Genomic DNA, 19591 nt, shown 5'->3' with positions numbered 1-19591 from the left:
GGGATGACTATACATTTTTGGCATTTAGTTTAAGGCCGTGACTCCGGCACCAGTTGTCCATTTCTGTGAGGCCTTTTTGTAGGATGTGTGTGTCTGCTGGTGTATCGACTATGGCGCCTAGTTTGCAGTCATCTGTGAACTTTGTCAGCCACAGCCCTCCCATGTTTGCTTTAACATCTGAGAAATAAATGCCGAACAAGAGGGGTCCCAGGACAGATCTCTGTGGGACACCACTTGTGACTGGCTTTGAGTCTGACATTGCTCCAGTGATTTTAACTTTATGGGTTCTGTCCTTTAGCCAGTTTGCAACCCATCTAGTGACATAAGGGTTTACTTTTAAGCTGTTGAGCTTATCTATGATGCCTGAGTGGGGTATTGTATCGAAGGCCTTAGCCAAGTCCAGGTATGCTGTATGGACTGCTTTGCCCTCATCAATGGCTCTAGTGACTATATGTGTGATAGGATGTTGGAACACATTAGTCGTATTGATATATTTGCATGCCTTACACTTCCCACATTTGAAAGTTCCTTTTTTCTTTACTACACTTCTCTGTGTTGTTTCTGTTCTATTGTTACACAGTAAACTTTTCAAGTTCTTCTTGTTTTCATATGTGAATTTGGGTTTTTCTCCTACTATATTTTTAATTTTAGGATCCACTGTTAAAACTGGCCAATATTTTTGACTAACTTTGTTTATTTCCAAAATCAGAAGAGGTTGATACTCCACAACAAATGAAGCAAACCAGATGAATGAAAAGACAAATCCTTTATTCGAATAAGTAAGCGCTTTCACATTGCTCAGAACGCTTCATCAGACTTCAACAAACCATAAAAATTTGAATCAACTTATATATAAGTAAAACACCAATGAAAATCACATTAGCAAGTCACATGCAAGTTACAAAAATACATCATTTCCTTTCCATAAAAATTACATAAAATAAAATATATAAATATATATATCCTAAAAATCTCATGCTAATAAATGAATAGTAGAAGTAAAATGTTAAAACATACTAAAACATATATTAGATAATGAAACATATTACTACTGTTTAATGTTTCAAAGGTTTATCTAATAAAAATGGTCTCAATGAAAATTTATCATTGAGACCATGACCTTTATTCGCAGATAGCTTAATTATCCACTTTGCCTCAGCTTTTTCTGTCTTATTGCTAATATTACCAAGTCTTTCTGTCTCTGTTAACTGTCCTATTACTAAAAATCTAAAGGCATGTGTGGTGTCATTTTGTAGTACATGCTTGGCTAGGGCATTCCCTTCATTCTCTCTATGTATAGCATATAAATGCTCTCGTCTCCTTTCTCTTAAAGTTCTATTAGTCTTTCCTATATAGAAACAATAACATTTTATGCAGGATGCCATATAAATCACATTTCTTGACTTGCAATCAGCGTATTCATTGAACTCATATTTAACACCAGTGTCTGGATGTATAAAAACATTAGATTTCATTATATATATACACTGGTTGCAAGAGCGACATGCAAATGTACCCTTTCTCTCAGAGGAGATCTTATTTTTAGGCACTCTCTCATAACAAAGCATACGTTTCAAAGATTTAGTATTCTTATAGCTAAAAGATGGTTTCTCACCCACTAAGTCTTTTATACCATCATCTAACTGTAGAATATTCCAATGTCTCTTAATAATGTTGACAATAGAAGTATTATTATTAGTAAAGGGTATCACTAGTCTCCTCTTATCATTATTCCTCACTATAGGTCTCTCATCTATACTGCCTTGTTTTTTAATAAAAGGACGTCCTAGATGTGTACGTTCAAAAGTATCCAATGAACGCATATCTCTATTGCAATAGCCTCTATGTCTAAAATCACTTTCTATAGTTTTTAATGCATTAGAAAAAACCAAATCATCACTAGTAATGTTAGAAAAACGTTTCACCTGATTATTTACAATGTTTTTATGTATATGGGGGGGATGCATGCTACTTCTGTGAAGAATAGCATTCTTCCTACATGCCTTCCTAAATACTTCTGTTTCTAGAGTATTGTCTTTTTTGCTCAATGTCACATCTAAAAATCAATTGTGTTATGTGAATACATTTCAGTCAACCTAAGAAATGTGGTAGTTCCATTAATATATAGAACAAACTCTTTCAGGAGCTCTAATGTGCCTCCCCAAATTAAAAAAGGTCATCCACAAAACGTTTATAATATTTTATAGAAGTGGAGTAAGCCAAATGTTCTAAAACATCGTATTCTCCCAATATGCTAACACAAGGTTAGCATAAGAGTTTGCACAAGATGTGCCCATAGCTACTCCTTTAATTTGAAGGAAGTATTCATTATTAAAGGTAAAAACATTGTGACAAAGAACCATTTCTAACAGCATTGTGAGTTTAATAACTTGATTGTTGCTAAGTCCTTTGTTTAACAAATATAACCTTAAGAAATCTATCCCTACATCATTGGGTATGCAGGTGAAAAGAGAAACAATGTCTAGTGTTACCATATAATCTGTAGTTTCTAGAATATTGTTCTCATTGAAAGGTGCTAGTGTTTCCAAAAACTGTTTCGTATCACGTAATATAGATTTAGTAGATTCCACGACTGGTCTCAAATTTTTTTCTAGAAAAATAGATATTGTCTCAGTTAACCAGCCTCTGCCAGATACTATTGGTCTAAGTGGAGGATTATGTGTAGTCTTATGTACCTTAGGTAAACCTCTAATTACTGGTATCACAGGTTTCTCTATCAAAAAATATTTGTACAGTTCTTCATCAATAATCCCACACATCAACATGTCATATAAATCTGCATGTACTGTTTTTATTAATTTATCTAAATCTGACATGCTCAATCTCTTATAAGTAGTAGTATCTGAAAGCATTTCTAACATAGTATCATGGTAGTAGCCGGTATCTAGAAGCACTGTAGCTCCCCCTTTGTCAGCTTGTCGAATGACTATACTAGTATTGTTCTTTAAATCATGAAGGGCTAACTTCTCTTCCTTGGTAATATTGTAAAAATCAAGTTTTGTATTGTCAGATTCAAAAAACTTCAACAAATCATCACTGCAAGCTCTTTCAAAACTTTCCAATAAAGGATGTATAGCAGGCATATATGTAGAAGGTTTTTTAAAAGACAAAACATCAGTATTAGAAGCATTGTTGCCAAACTGTAAACCAAGTGCAATATTTCTAACAAAACATTTTATGTCAACAATTAAATCACTTACATCAGTCCCCTGAGAGGGAATGAAGGACAAACCTTTGTTCAAAATCTTTCTTTCATTGTCCATAAGCATGTGACTGGAAAGATTAATAATCAAGTCTTGGTTACAGTTTTGAAAGTTTTTTTCTGAAATTCTAACTGGCCTCCTGATATCTTCCTTTTCCTGGTGGTTTGTGGACTCCAATTGCGCCTCATCTCCTGTCGAAAAGGGAGTGGAAAATGGAGAGAAGTGTCATTAGATTCAGCTGAAACAGTTCCACTTGTTGATATAGGTGTTTTTCTTCTCACTACAGGTGCTGACATGGTCGTTGTATTTAAAATATCAGAGTGTACTGTATTCACACTGGGGCATTGTTCACTGACTGCTGCTTCTACCTGAGAAGAGGAAGCAGGCATGGAAGGAGTAGGAACAGATAAAGTGTTACGCTCAGAGAAAGGCATTTCAATGTTAGTGCGCGTCACAGCATATGTTGTCCTGGTGGACTCTCTCGGCCAGGAGAAGACGTTCCCCCTCGAGAAATCCATACAGTCTCTTTCTAATTTCTTCTTTTTTGCCAATAATAACTTGTTATCTAACGCTTGCATTGTAGTCGCTATATCAGAAAGAAAATCTTCTTTCTGTGTGTTAGTGAGAGCTGCAGTCAATTTTTCTTCTAAAGCTATAGCTTCTTGCTGAAGTTCCAACTCTATCAAAGTATATTGCTCAATAAGTAGTCTCATGTAGGCATAGCTCGTATCTAAATTAAGTTGCTGCCACTTAGACAAAAGTTCAGGATAGGCAGAGCCAAAAGTAGGCATTTTTAACAAACGAAGACCTCTAGGAACAACTTTAAAATTAATGCATGCCTCCATATGTCTTTTTTGCCACTGGGCATTCTTAATTTTACTAAGGTTGTCCTCGAGCTTTCTCATTGTTTGTAAAACATCTACATGCCAATCAGTATCTCTGTGTGTAGAGGCTGCTTTTGCTAATTCAGCATAAGACAGTTTTAAAAGTGGATTAATACCTTCTGTTAAGATTTCTGTAAGACCCAAAGATCTGGATTCAAGTAACACATTGCTGGTTTCTTCTGTCATGTCCCTTCAGTGAACAAAATAGCAGAGTTCAGCAAGAAAAGAACACTGTCAGGGTAAGGTATCACCTCCCAAAAAAAAGCACAAATCCAAAATCAGAAGAGGTTGATACTCCATAACAAACGAAGCAAACCAGATGAATGAAAAGACAAGTCCTTTATTCGAATAAGTAAGTGCTTTCACGTTGCTCAGAAAGCTTCATCAGACTTCAACAAACCATAAAAATTTGAATCAACTTATATATAAGTAAAACACCAATGAAAATCACATTAGCAAGTCACATGCAAGTTACAAAAATACATCATTTCCTTTCCATAAAAATTACATAAAATAAAATATATAAATATATATATCCTAAAAATCTCATGCTAATAAATGAATAGTAGAAGTAAAATGTTAAAACATACTAAAACATATATTAGATAATGAAACATATTACTACTGTTTAATGTTTCAAAGGTTTATCTAATAAAAATGGTCTCAATGAAAATTTATCATTGAGACCATGACCTTTATTCGCAGATAGCTTAATTATCCACTTTGCCTCAGCTTTTTCTGTCTTATTGCTAATATTACCAAGTCTTTCTGTCTCTGTTAACTGTCCTATTACTAAAAATCTAAAGGCATGTGTGGTGTCATTTTGTAGTACATGCTTGGCTAGGGCATTCCCTTCATTCTCTCTATGTATAGCATATAAATGCTCTCGTATCCTTTCTCTTAAAGTTCTATTAGTCTTTCCTAGAAAAAAATTTGAGACCAGTCGTGGAATCTACTAAATCTATATTACGTGATACGAAACAGTTTTTGGAAACACTAGCACCTTTCAATGAGAACAATATTCTAGAAACTACAGATTATATGGTAACACTAGACGTTGTTTCTCTTTTCACCTGCATACCCAATGATGTAGGGATAGATTTCTTAAGGTTATATTTGTTAAACAAAGGACTTAGCAACAATCAAGTTATTAAACTCACAATGCTGTTAGAAATGGTTCTTTGTCACAATGTTTTTACCTTTAATAATGAATACTTCCTTCAAATTAAAGGAGTAGCTATGGGCACATCTTGTGCAAACTCTTATGCTAACCTTGTGTTAGCATATTGGGAGAATACGTATGTTTTAGAACATTTGACTTACTCCACTTCTATAAAATATTATAAACGTTTTGTGGATGACCTTTTTTAATTTGGGGAGGCACATTAGAGCTCCTGAAAGAGTTTGTTCTATATATTAATGGAACTACCACATTTCTTAGGTTGACTGAAATGTATTCACATAACACAATTGATTTTTTAGATGTGACATTGAGCAAAAAAGACAATACTCTAGAAACAGAAGTATTTAGGAAGGCATGTAGAAAGAATGCTATTCTTCACAGAAGTAGCATGCATCCCCCCATATACATAAAAACATTGTAAATAATCAGGTGAAACATTTTTCTAACATTACTAATGATGATTTGTTTTTTTCTAATGCATTAAAAACTATAGAAAGTGATTTTAGATATAGAGGCTATTGCAATAGAGATATGCGTTCATTGGATACTTTCGAACGTACACATCTAGGATGTCCTTTTATTAAAAAACAAGGCAGTATAGATGAGAGACCTATAGTGAGGAATAATGATAAGAGGAGACTAGTGATACCCTTTACTAATAATAATACTTCTATTGTCAACATTATTAAGAGACATTGGAATATTCTACAGTTAGATGATGGTATAAAAGACTTAGTGGGTGAGAAACCATCTTTTAGCTATAAGAATACTAAATCTTTGAAACGTATGCTTTGTTATGAGAGAGTGCCTAAAAATAAGATCTCCTCTGAGAGAAAGGGTACATTTGCATGTTGCTCTTGCAACCAGTGTATATATATAATGAAATCTAATGTTTTTATACATCCAGACACTGGTGTTAAATATGAGTTCAATGAATACGCTGATTGCAAGTCAAGAAATGTGATTTATTTGGCATCCTGCATAAAATGTTATTGTTTCTATATAGGAAAGACTAATAGAACTTTAAGAGAAAGGATACGAGAGCATTTATATGCTATACATAGAGAGAATGAAGGGAATGCCCTAGCCAAGCATGTACTACAAAATGACACCACACATGCCTTTAGATTTTTAGTAATAGGACAGTTAACAGAGACAGAAAGACTTGGTAATATTAGCAATAAGACAGAAAAAGCTGAGGCAAAGTGGATAACTAAGATATCTGCGAATAAAGGTCATGGTCTCAATGATAAATTTTCATTGAGACCATTTTTATTAGATAAACCTTTGAAACATTAAACAGTAGTAATATGTTTCATTATCTAATATATGTTTTAGTATGTTTTAACATTTTACTTCTACTATTCATTTATTAGCATGAGATTTTTAGGATATATATATTTATATATTTTATTTTATGTAATTTTTATGGAAAGGAAATGATGTATTTTTGTAACTTGCATGTGACTTGCTAATGTGATTTTCATTGGTGTTTTACTTATATATAAGTTGATTCAAATTTTTATGGTTTGTTGAAGTCTGATGAAGCGTTCTGAGCAATGTGAAAGCGCTTACTTATTCGAATAAAGGACTTGTCTTTTCATTCATCTGGTTTGCTTCGTTTGTTGTGGAGTATCAACCTCTTCTGATTTTGGATTTGTGCTTTTTTTGGGAGGTGATACCTTACCCTGACAGTGTTCTTTTCTTGCTGAACTTTGTTTATTTGTTTATTATCTGGTGCATAGATTAATATACATCTTAGGGACTCTTGGGTTTCATTATTCTTCTGTCCTTTGACATGTTTATAATGATAATATGGTTTTCCTTTGCCTCTTCGTAATTCCATTGCTTGTTCAAAGTCCATCTGATTCTTCCTATACCCTCTAGTTGCTAAGTTATCCACCAATTGATTAAACTCTTGTTAAAATGTATCTTCTTTGGTACATAGTCTAGAAATGCGTATGACTTGATTTTCAAATATGTTGTTGAAAATATGTGTGGGGTGCATGCTAGCTCTATGTAGCATGTGGTTCTTCCAAGTAGCTTTCCTATGTATGGCTGTCTCCACTGTTCCCTTTTTAAAGATAATACTTATATCCAGGAAGTCAATACTTTCCTGGGAGTACTTGGATTCAAACTTCAAAAAGTCCATTGTAGATGTTAGATATCTTAGAAACTGTTGGTATTGATGGACTTCTCCTTTCCATAATAATAGTATGTCATCCACAAACCGACCATAGAACAGTACTTGCTCTTTCCATATGTTATCTTTACTGCTCATCCATTGTAACTCCCACTGTGCTAGTACTACGTTCGCATAGCTATTGGCACAGGGGGTACCCATGGCAACCCCCCATTTTTGCCAATAAATATTTTTGCAATAAATGAACACATTACTACTTAGTATAATGTCCAAAAGGCCACAGATAATATCAACTTTCATTGCCATGCTGTTGGTGCATGAGAACTGCCTTACAGCTTCTATCCCATATTTGTTGGGGATACATGTAAATAGACTATTAACATCTAGGGTTACCAATAATAAGTCAGTGATGTTATCCAAATCTTTCATAGTTTCTTGTAGTCTCTCCAAGAGGTGTGCCGTGTCCTTCAGTACTGTTCTCGCTTTGTGCATAAGTTTTTTAAGTTCATCCTCCACATATATTGAAAGTAGTTCCATGATCCATCCTCTGCCAGATACTATGGGTCTGAGAGGTGGATCCAGTAGATTTTTATGCACTTTCGGTATTCCTTTAATTTCTGGCACAGTAGGGTGGAATACTTCAAAGAACTCAAACAGTTCTTTATCTAATTCTCTACACATCAACTTATCATATTAATCATCTTTCACTTTTTTATTAGCTCTTGTAGCTGAGCCTTGCTAATTCTTCTGTAAGCTGAAGTATCACTCAACATTTCCAGCATTTTTCTGTTGTAATCTTCTTTATCCATAACCACTAGGGCTCCTCCTTTATCTGCAGGCTTAATTATTATTTCTTCATTTTGCTGTAATTCCTTCAGGGCTGTTTTTTCTTTCCTGTTCATATTATGAAACTGTTTGCCTTTATTACTCTGCTTCAGTTGTGCTATCTCCTCTTCACATAATTTTATAAACATTTCCCCTGCTGGTGGATTTATGGGTACAAATGTACTAGGCTTCTTGTACACAATGCCACTGTTACTTTCTTCTTTAATATTCATTCTACCATCACAAATATATTTTAAAGTGATATTTCTTCCAAAACGTTTAAGGTTAGTGGTCACCTCACTCAGTTCAGACTTCAATGAGGGTATAAAGCTAAGTCCTTTCTGTAATAGGTCATTTTCTTCTTTAGTCAGCTTATATTTAGAGATGTTAATCACCAATGAATTAACATCATTCTTTAAGTGATGTGGTTCTTCTAAGTCACTTTTCTTTTCTTCCTTTAACTGCTTAGGGATCTGGGTGCTCTGCTTTCTTTGTTCTGTAACAGAAAAGGAAGCTGTTGAAAGATGGGTATATGGATCGTGCCTTTTTTGGCACCGTTCCTATCTCTCCTTTAGGAGCATCCTTTCCTTTCTTCTCTCTTTGCGAGGTATCTTTTCCTTCTGTTGTTGGTGTAGATATAATTTCTAAGTCTCCCAATAATATGCTTCCATTATTCATCCTATTCCTGGCTCCTTCATCAGCATTGATAGTATCCCTGATGATTGGTGCGTATATATCTACTTGTACCTGCCACGTTTTTCCTGCATCAGTCTGTTGCCCTCTTTTCTGAAAATCTTTAGGCTCTTCTATTTTCTGCTGATGTCTTTCTTTCCTGGGCCATTCAAAAAGGTGGCCTGCTGCAAAGTCATCAAAATCCCTCTTAAGTTTACCTATTTTAATCATTTTGAGCCTATTGTCATAGGCATCCAGTTTATCCTGTAATCTCTCTAGTTTGACTATGTCATTATCTGATAGCGTCAACTGTTCTAATTCTTTTTGCTTGGTCTGTATGAACTGTGAGATTTCCATCCAGCAGACAACCTCTATAGAAACTAATGCTACTGGACTGCCTGGTATGCAGTCAGCCTAAAGACATGTTTAGACAAATACTTATAGTGCACATCATGGTGCTATTTTTGGACTCTGCTGTCCACACTTGCAGGAGATCATGGTGTCAATGCTTCAGGTCATGATAATGGTGCAGCAAGTCATGGTGACAGTGCCTCAGGTTTTCATACTGGTGGAGCAGGTCATGTTGACAGTGTCTCAGGTTTCCATACTGGTGCAGCTGGTCATGGTGGCAGTACCTCAAGTTATCATACTAGTGCAGCAGGTCATGGTGACAGTGCCTCAGGTTTTCATACTAGTGCAGCAGGTCATGGTGACAATGTTTTTTAAATTGCTATACCTGCTGTAAGAAAATTGTATATGTTTGGGAAACAGTGAGTCAATGGAGATGTCCTCACAGACAATCTCCCAGGCTTGCCTGACAATTTTTTCCAAAATGGGAGAAAAGTCAGAATATCTAGTAACAAAAACTAGTTTCTCATCTTCATCCATATTAGTTTCCAAATTATTTCTGACCATTCTTCCATGATGGTTAGGGCCAATTCTTTCTTTCCTTCCTCCACCATTTGTAACCTTATTTTTTGCTCTCTGTAATGTATCATCATCAAAACCTCTGTTCTTTAATCTCATGTATACTTCATCCAAATTTTTTCTCTTTAAATCAACTTCAGAGTTATTTAAAAAAAAATCCTTTTAAATTCACCATAAGGTAATGATTCAATCAAATGGGGGGGGGGGGGTACATGCTGGTAGCATGCAAGAAATTGTTTACTGCTGTGGGTTTTCTGTATGGTTTATGCTGTACCTTTTTATCATTGTTAATATAAAACATGACATCCAAAAATGGTATATAATCTCTACCGATTTCCCAAGTAAACCTCAATCCATATGCATTAATGTTTAAAGTTTCCATAAATTCCACAAATTCAGCCTGATCACCTTTGCAAATGAATAGTAAGTCATTTATGTATTTCTTATAGTGCACTACATTTTTCACATAATAATCTTGTGATGTCATAAATTGATTTTCAAAATCGCCCATATACGTGATAGCATACGATGGGGCAAAAGCTGCCCCCATGGCTGTCCCCCTTGTTTGTAAGAAAAAATAATTTTTCCATGTGAAATAGTTGTGGGTAAGACTGAATTCTAATAAGCTTAACAGAAAAGTAGAACATGGACCCTCTCCTAGTTTCCTAGCCATCGCTTCCATACCCCATCTTCTATTAATATTTGAATATAAAGCAGTAACATGTACTGTTACCCAAAAGTAATCATCCTTCCATTTCAAATTCACTAGCTCTTCACAAATTTGCTGAGTATTTTTAACATGTGAAGGCATAGTGATCAAATGTTTTTTTGAAATGAAAATCCGAGAAAATATTAACATTTTCCCAAAATGAGTCTATTCCTGAAATAATAGGCCTCCCTGGAGGACTAAGCATGTTTTTGTGAATTTTGGTAATTGCATACATAAACGGATGTCTAGGGGTTTTCTTAATCAACTTTTTTACATCCTGATGTTTCAAAAACCCAAATCTTTCTCCCCGTTCCAATATTTCTTCCAACTCAGTTGAAAATTTACACAGAGGGTTATATTGTAATTTAACATAATAACCCTCCTCAGATAGTATTTTTGAAACCATTTCATCATATTGTGTAGTATACATAACTACCCAATTACCTCCTTTGTCAGTCGTTTTGTATACCATCCCATTCATATTTGATCTAAGTTCTTGTAAGGCCATCCATTGTACTTTACTTAAATTATAAGATTCAAACTTCTTTACAAACTGACCATAGCTATTCTACACTTTCTTACACACTAAATTTTCAAAAACATTGATAGCTTGACTATTCTTTGGGGGAATAAATTTGCTATCGAACTCAATTTGGTCATTTCCAAACAGCCATAAACTGTGACAAATGGTTCGGATGAAATATTGCTTTCTCTAGCATCATTTGAATCCCCTTCACCCAAACCAATACACATCTCATACATTTTATTTTCATAGATGCTTACATTCAATAAATCATCTTTATTATCAGAAGATTCACTACTATTTATTACATCTGCACAAGGCTTTTCCTTTCTAGTGTGAACAAATACTTTGAGGTTTAACTTGCGACAACGTTTCTTAACATCAATAATCATGTCTGCCAAAGATGGGAATTTTAGTAGGTATGAATTTTGTACCTCTGAGCAAAACTTGTTCAGCAATGTCAGATATATTCACATTTGTAAGATTAATAATTTTCATGGTACTATTTTCAGTTTCATCCATCCAGGTATTTGTGAATGAATCTACAATCACATTGTCTTTGTCTCTATTACTATTGCTTTCACTACCTCCCCTGTCATAAAAAATGTGAGACTCATCTGGACATCTATGATAGACATATTCATTTAAATTAGGCTGTCCCCTTTCCCCAATAATGTTGCATGCTCCATACAATTCATCATTCATGTTGTCTTGAGTTTTATTTAAGTTATTTCCATCACTCTCCATGTTATAGGAAATATGCAATTTATCTGAAAGTTTAACATTCATAGTTCCAATTATATTAAGCTGTCCCTTCTCTCCAAAATTCATCAAATGCATATTATTTCCTTCATTAATTTCACTTCTGATATCAGAAATGTTAATGACCAATTCAACATGCAACTTATCTTGAGCTGCACTTAAATTGTTTTCATTATTTTGTATATTATCAAAGGAATCCAGCTTATCTAAACATTTGTCATTCACATATACATTGGAATTAAACTGCCCTTCTTCCCTAAGAGAATCACACATTTCATGCAGTGTTTCAGATATTTTTGACATTGAATGCAGATTATTTACATTGCAAACAGTATTATAAATGTTGTGAGAAGAAACGGGAACACGAAAGTCATTTCCAAATGTAATAGAAACATTCACATTTGAATCTAACAGTCTTACTTCTTTATGCTTTTTCCGTTGCTTTTTCCCTCTCCCAGTCTTGTTCTTTGCTGTTGCTGCACTTGTACGTGCCCATTTGTGGCATTTTTGAGCTCGTAGATTCATCAGAGTTCATTTCTTCAAAGGAGACACTTTTTCTCCCTGAAAACTGTTCACATGAGGATATAGATGAGTTGCGAGTCTCATTCCGCTGCCTTTTGCTTTTCTGGTATGTACTAGCACGCCCTCTCCGTGAACGGACATAGATTGAACCCATTTCGAAATCTTTAATGTCTCTATTAAGCTTTTTCTTTTTCCACTCTATGATATTATTCTCTGCTTTCCGTACATTAGAGCTAATCTGCTCAAACATTATACCTTTGTGTAGAAATATCCTTACAAAGTGCTTCTTGCAATGCTACAATCTCCCCCTGAAGTTTCTTCATGTTTCAAGCGTTCCTTTTGATCAGGACCCACAACCAAGTGATAGTACATTGCAAAGAGGCCTGCCTCCATTTGGCCAGAAGATCACTTTCATCATCGGTAAAGTCACCGTCCAGCAGCTGGTCTATTCGAAGGCCCCTGGGGGTGATTTCTAACAGTTTGTTATCAAAAAAAGCAGTTGCTTCCCTGATCATGAGTCTCTCTAATGTACGGAACCTTTCCATCTCACAGTCTTCTGATGTAGAACCCCAAGGGTCCTTAGAAACAAATCTCTGTTCACGGTCAGCAATTAAATCCATAAAGGAACAACAGGTTACAGTTTCTGAAGTTTCAGTGGCCTCCATGTTCCAAAAACACTGTATATCCAAACATAAACATACCTTGGCTTCAGCCACAAACATGAACAGGAACAGAAACAAGAATACCACTGGCAGGACAAAACTTCTTTATTAGTACAACATCATTCAGGTAAATCGGCGTCTTGCATTCTGTTGGAACATTTTTAAAATGCGATTCTGTCCCTATATGTGTATATATATATATATATATATATATATATATATATATACATATATATATATATATATATATATATATATATATATATATATATATATATACACCCTTTAACTTCAAATCATTCAATTAATTAATTAATTCCATTCACCTAAATGATTAAACAATTAAATTATTAGTAAACCAGTTGTAAGGCAGTTCATAAGAACACACTAGCATATAAAATTTCCCAAAATACATTTTAAGAGCCATACATGCATTTTATAACTTTTAAATCATCCCTAATTATTTGTAAATATTCTTAAACATTTCTAATTATTTGTCAAAGGTTTTTTAATACTTTTTAGATAATTAATACAAATGTAATTTCTACTCTTTTATTCAAAATTTAAAGTGACATGTGCTTAAATAAATCACAAATATTCACCGAGGTAAAGTGCACTATTCACCTGATTTATGTCTACAAGTTAATTTATATTCTCCTTGTGCATATCTTTATCTCCAAACCTTTAAACATTCATTTTTTCTACTTGCTACGATCAGTGACGGCTGGTGACTTCAAATCAAAGGGGAGCTGCAGGAGACAGCTGAATGGGTGTAGTCAATGGGAAGGGGTGTGGCCAACTAGAAAGGGGAGGAGCTATGCTCAAAACAAACAAAAAAATAACTAAATACACTGCCGTGGGTGCCAAACCGTCATTATGAGGAGTCCAATCAAGACAAAATGAAGTGTAGAAGAATACAAATATTTCAATGCATTGGCTGCATGACAGCTTACTTAATATCTAGATGGAAACAAAAAGGTTGTGAGGCATGAAAAAATACATTACTTTTTTAAATACATTAATAGAATGCCAGTCAAAATCAAGTATAAGAAAAACAAGCAGCACTCAAACTCAAACCACTTCTTGCACTGCAGTTCTAATTTATATTCAGCTTTATTAAAGTACCAAGTAACATGCTGAAAGTAGAAATCTCGGATGCCCCCACTTGTAAAAATGTTCCTTATCCAAAAAAAGACCTGCTGCCTGACAACTATCTACTTGTTTCATAGGGAAAACATGATCAAAGTAAAAAATGAAAAGCAAACAAGAAATAAGCTCAAGATACATTGCTTAAAAGAATTACTGTACAGGTTATGGACCACACGATTGGCATTCTGTTTAGTTTACGGGTAAAGCCTGCAGAGATGACTGAAGTCTCCAAGTGTAATAAGCTTCTTAAAATAATGTAATCCTGTCCCTTATTACAAATACTGTCATTTGCATTTCAATACCAAAGGCTTATACATTATCTAGTTAAGTATTCTCTACATGGTAACAAAAGAAAGGCTTTCAATGTTGACAATTCTTTAACAGTATGCTTATTAAAGCTTACTTGCATCTTACAATCTCAGCCAAGCTTACCTGATGGCCATTAAAGTATTGCTACTTAAACACAGAGCAACAGGCACTTTGAGTAATAAGCATAAATCAACAGTACAAAAAAATGACAGAAACCAGACCATTCTGCAAAAATCAATGACAGATGAAAAGCCACTGTAGTACTTGTGTCTACCTTGGATGGGGGGGGGGTACTCTGCACATTTACACTGCATAACTACTCCTTGCATTGCTTTGACACATCCAGAGTCACTACATGGGGGAGTGGGGTGCAACAAGTATGTCACAATTTGAAATGTCTCTGGCTGACTGTGATGACCCTGACATTTGTCATACCTCTCAACCTCAGAGCAAGAAATCTGGACAAAGCCATACAAATAAGTGGGACAAAGGCCCAAAAATAAGGACAGTTTTTAAAATATTGCTCTTATAAACTTAGAAAGATAATAGAATAGGTCTTGCATTAGTATGAATTTTCTGAATGGTATGAAATCTGAAACTCAAATGTCTGTCATTATTTTCTAACTTCAGTCTTTAATGATTTGTCACTAATTTGCCAACCCCCCCCCCACAATTTTATGAAAAATGGACCAAAAATGTGATGTAAAAATATAAAATAGCCACACAATACAGCTGGGAACCTGTCAAGGAAGGGAGACTTTAATATTAGTACTGCTAACTTGAGCAGCTGACAAAATAAAAGAATCTACATGCATTTCTGAAATAAAAGTAATCTATAACTCTAATTATTACAGTTATTTCTTAATTGTAAACCCTCCATGTTTTCTTCCAAAATTGCTATTTTGCAGAGGGATTATTAGGGGAAGAGCAACATTTTGAGCCAAAATCAGGGACAGTTGAGAGGTTTGGCTATGCCTAATTCTATAAAGCAATTTATTTGCATGTACCTCTCAACCTGTTAATGCAATAAATTTGGACAAGGCCAAATATATTGGGGGAACATATAAACAGTACTAAAAATTGCTCTTGTATAAACTGAGACAGTTGATAGAACAACAGGCCTTACTTTAGCATGCATTTTTCTGAAGGTTATGAAGTCTGAAACTCAGTGTGTCATTGTTTAGTGACTTAATTCCTAAATGATTTGCCAGAAAACCTCAAATTTTATGAGGAACAAACCAAAAATAAGAAGCAAAAATCTATTCATTCTTTGAGAATCTGGACAGTTGGGAGGTATAGTTCAGCTGGGGCTGTCTAAGTTTGCCGCCTTCCCCCCTCACAAAATCATGGTCGAATGGAGCCTCCCCCTGTAGCCATTCCAATGATCCATTACTTGGCTATTTCACTCCATTTACCATAAACACTAATGTGCATACTGATTTATTTCTATGATGATTTGGACTTCATTTGAAAGTTTTATTTTGCATTTTACAGCACAAACACTAAGACATCTGCTAAACAAGCTTAGCATTAAAACTTCTCTGCCCTTGAAACTCACATTCACTGAAACAGCATTGAAACCCACATTCAAAGAAAATACATTTTACCAGTGGCAGATAAAGATTAATTCTGGGCTGTTTTCAAATCATAGGCCCCTTGCATATGAAACATACATATGCTCTTTGATACACCTTCCTATTGTTTTGAACATTTTTCCAGTAAACAATGAAACAAAACGCATGCACCAATAATGACAAAACTGCCCAATTCAGAACATTTCCATCATAAAAGTCTACTCAAACTTCTACAGTCCACCATTATCAGTAAATATGCACAATACTACAGTCCACCATTATCAGTAAATATGCACAATATCTGAAGAACTAAAAAATTAATCTAAATTCCACATTAAATAAATCTGTAACTAATGAAGAGGTTGCTGCTAGCAAACACCTTTATATTTCATGGTTTCATCGAAAAATAAAGTGTCTGATGCCCCTGAGGAATAAATTGCCTATATTACATTAAAAAAAAACGCTAGTAATATTGCAATAGGAAATGAATGGATGGCAAACTGATAACAGGCTCCTAGTTAGTATCTTAAGTTTTTCAGTATGGCAGCATTCACCCCTTGTGGGAGTAGAACCAACAACCTTCTGTATTAAAGGTACACAACCTGTTGTGCTATTAACAATGCAAGCAGCACTAAACTTCTCTTCCCCTGCAGCTCTCAGCTGCTTGTAAAATCTACTCAATACTCAACTGTATCTCAACTTCGCAGCACAAGAAATCTGGAAAAAGCCAAATTTATTGGGGGGGGGGGTCAAACGGCCAAAAACCAGGGACACATTAAACATTGCTTGTATAATCTTGGAAAAGTTGCTAGAATAAAATGCTGTGTTACCACCATACATTTTACTGCCAAGGTCCCTGTGCAAAAGAGTTAGAGCAACATACCACTATGCCAAATCACCTGCTTTGTGAAAGAAAAATGCTGTGTTACCACCATACATTTTACTGCCAAGGTCCCTGTGCAAAACAGTCAGAGTAACATACCACTACGCCAAATCAGCTGCTTTGTGAAAGAGAGGAAGACTGAAACTTAAATGGCTATCATTTAATGAATTCAGTTCTCACCATAGCTGTCAACCTCTTAGCACAAAACACCTGGACAAACCCAGTAATGAGGGAATACAGCCCTCAGGCATATTCAGTGAATTCATTTCTTGCCATAGTTGTCAACCTTAGCACAAAAAACCTGGACAAAGCCAATAATGGGGTAATACAGTCCCAAAAGTGTTACTATGTATTTTCTGAAGAATATGAAGTCTGAAATTCAAATGCCTGTCAATTTTACTTCTGATGGAACAAAAACAATTTTCAGCAGAGGCCCAGGGAGAAATACTGCAGACACATGTCTTTGTAAAATGGCAGGACACCAGAGCAAATCCACACAAACACAGGGATGAAATGCAGACTCCACACAGAAGGCACCCCCAGCCAAGAATCAAACCAGAAAACATATAGTTGTGAGGAAACAATGCTACCACTGCACCATCAAATATGTAAGGAATTAAACATTCATAAACATGAAGTCTGAAATTCAAATGCCTGTCAATTTTATTTAACATTTGTTAATCAGGACAATCTGACTTGGAACAAAAAAACAATTTTCAGCAGTGGCCCAGGAAGAAATAATGCAGACATGTCTTTATAACATGGGAGGACACAAAAGCAAACCCACACAAACACTGGGAGAAGATGCAGACCCCACACAGAAGGCACCCCAAGAATCAAACCCAAGAACCTTCAGTTGTAAAGCAACAATGCTACCAGTGTACCATCAAATATCAAGCACTGCAATATTTAGAAACCACAGATATTATGAGGAACAGATCAGATAAAATATGAGGCAAAATTCTGCAATGTTTTTTACAAATGGTGGTGGGTAGGGAATTCAGGTCCTTAACACCACCATACAAGGTACAGGGTTCAAGCCTGACACACACACACACACACACACCTTCAAGATACCCACTGCAATGCGATCCAATGCAAAAGGCTGCTAGCAGAAGCTCAATTTAAAAGAATATTCATTCTTTTTTATTATTACTATTATGGTAATAAAAAAGCATTCGCTCATGAAATACATGTAAAGAACCACCAAGGACCAATACATCATATATATATATATATATATATATATATATATATATATATATATATATAGAATAATAAAGTTCATTAACAGCACTTTAAATGTAACCCACAATTGTAAGGCTGACAGAATATACACATTTAATAGATTTATGGTCTACATTATAGTTAAGATCCTCATTTGAAAGATTAATTTGTAACGTATTTTTTTTCTATCACAACAGTAAACAAATGACAATAAATAAATAAATTAAAACACAGAGAAGTTGCTGAGCCTTTATGTCGTAAACTGTCCACTATATTTCCAATGATAGAAAACATTTTATTGTTTGTGTTACAGACAAAACAGAAGCTTTTGTAAAGCTAACATTTTAGCTTCACAGCTGGACTCTGTACACTTAATAGCAAGCCTTTCATAGCAGACACACCTTTTTACCAGAGAGTATCTTGGTACCCATCCATAGTTTAAAAAGGACAAACTGCCCACAGCATATACTAGAAATAATGCAAAGAGATTTATTAGCATCACCACAGTGACATCAATCCTTATGGATTATTTTCCAAGCAGGAGCAAAAAGTTTTGCTTGTTTATGTATTATATGATAGCAGCAAAGTCAAGAACAGTCTGCAATAACAGGAACACCTATTAAGAAAAGAGACTTAAAAAGTCTTAAAATAGCAGCTTGTAATGGTTCTTTTCACCTACGCTACGATCTCAGTAATTCTTTTCTTCATGTTGAGATTTAGTGAACCTTGACTCATTAAAGACTGTCATGGATCATGTTATTCTCTGCCTTATTCATAATGGGGGTATACTTTTTTCTTTTTAAAGGTTCCAGTTGCCACTGAATTCGGTACTGCATATACGAGCAGTAATCAATAAGAACTACATGGGAGTTCTTTTGCTGTGAATCAGCTATTGAAATTCTAATGGGGAAAATTATTTTGTTGAAATAAACCTGACAAAAAAAGCACATAAATAAAAGTGGGGGCTTCAGCCCAGCAGCCAGTATTAAGGACGCTTGTGCTCCCTAAGCTTGCTAGACATAGCAAAGAAGACATGGGAGAAAGAGAAAATATGCAGGATAGGTTAAAATGGTTATGCCAATAATTAAGGAACATATGCAAAATATGCAAGAAATATACTAGATGGAGTTCAACAAAAATGCAAGACACGGAGATAAAATAAAACAGAAGATAAAGTGCTGGTGTTTTTCCCCTCTGATGAGTATAAATTCCTAGCCCGATGGCAAAGACCATTTGAGGTGGCAGAGAAAGTTAACAAAGTGAACTACATAGTAAGATAAACTGGAAAGACCATAGTGTGTGTGTATATATATATATATATATATATATATATATATATATATATATATATATATCACATATTTGTGCTAAAACCATGAAGAGAAGCAGAAGTCATGCAGCTGAGATCGATAC

Source organism: Protopterus annectens, chromosome 1.part0 (genome assembly GCF_019279795.1).
Source record: "Protopterus annectens isolate FY-2018-M chromosome 1.part0, PAN1.0, whole genome shotgun sequence".
NCBI lineage: Eukaryota > Metazoa > Chordata > Ceratodontiformes > Protopteridae > Protopterus > Protopterus annectens.
Note: the sequence above shows the minus strand (reverse complement) of the source record.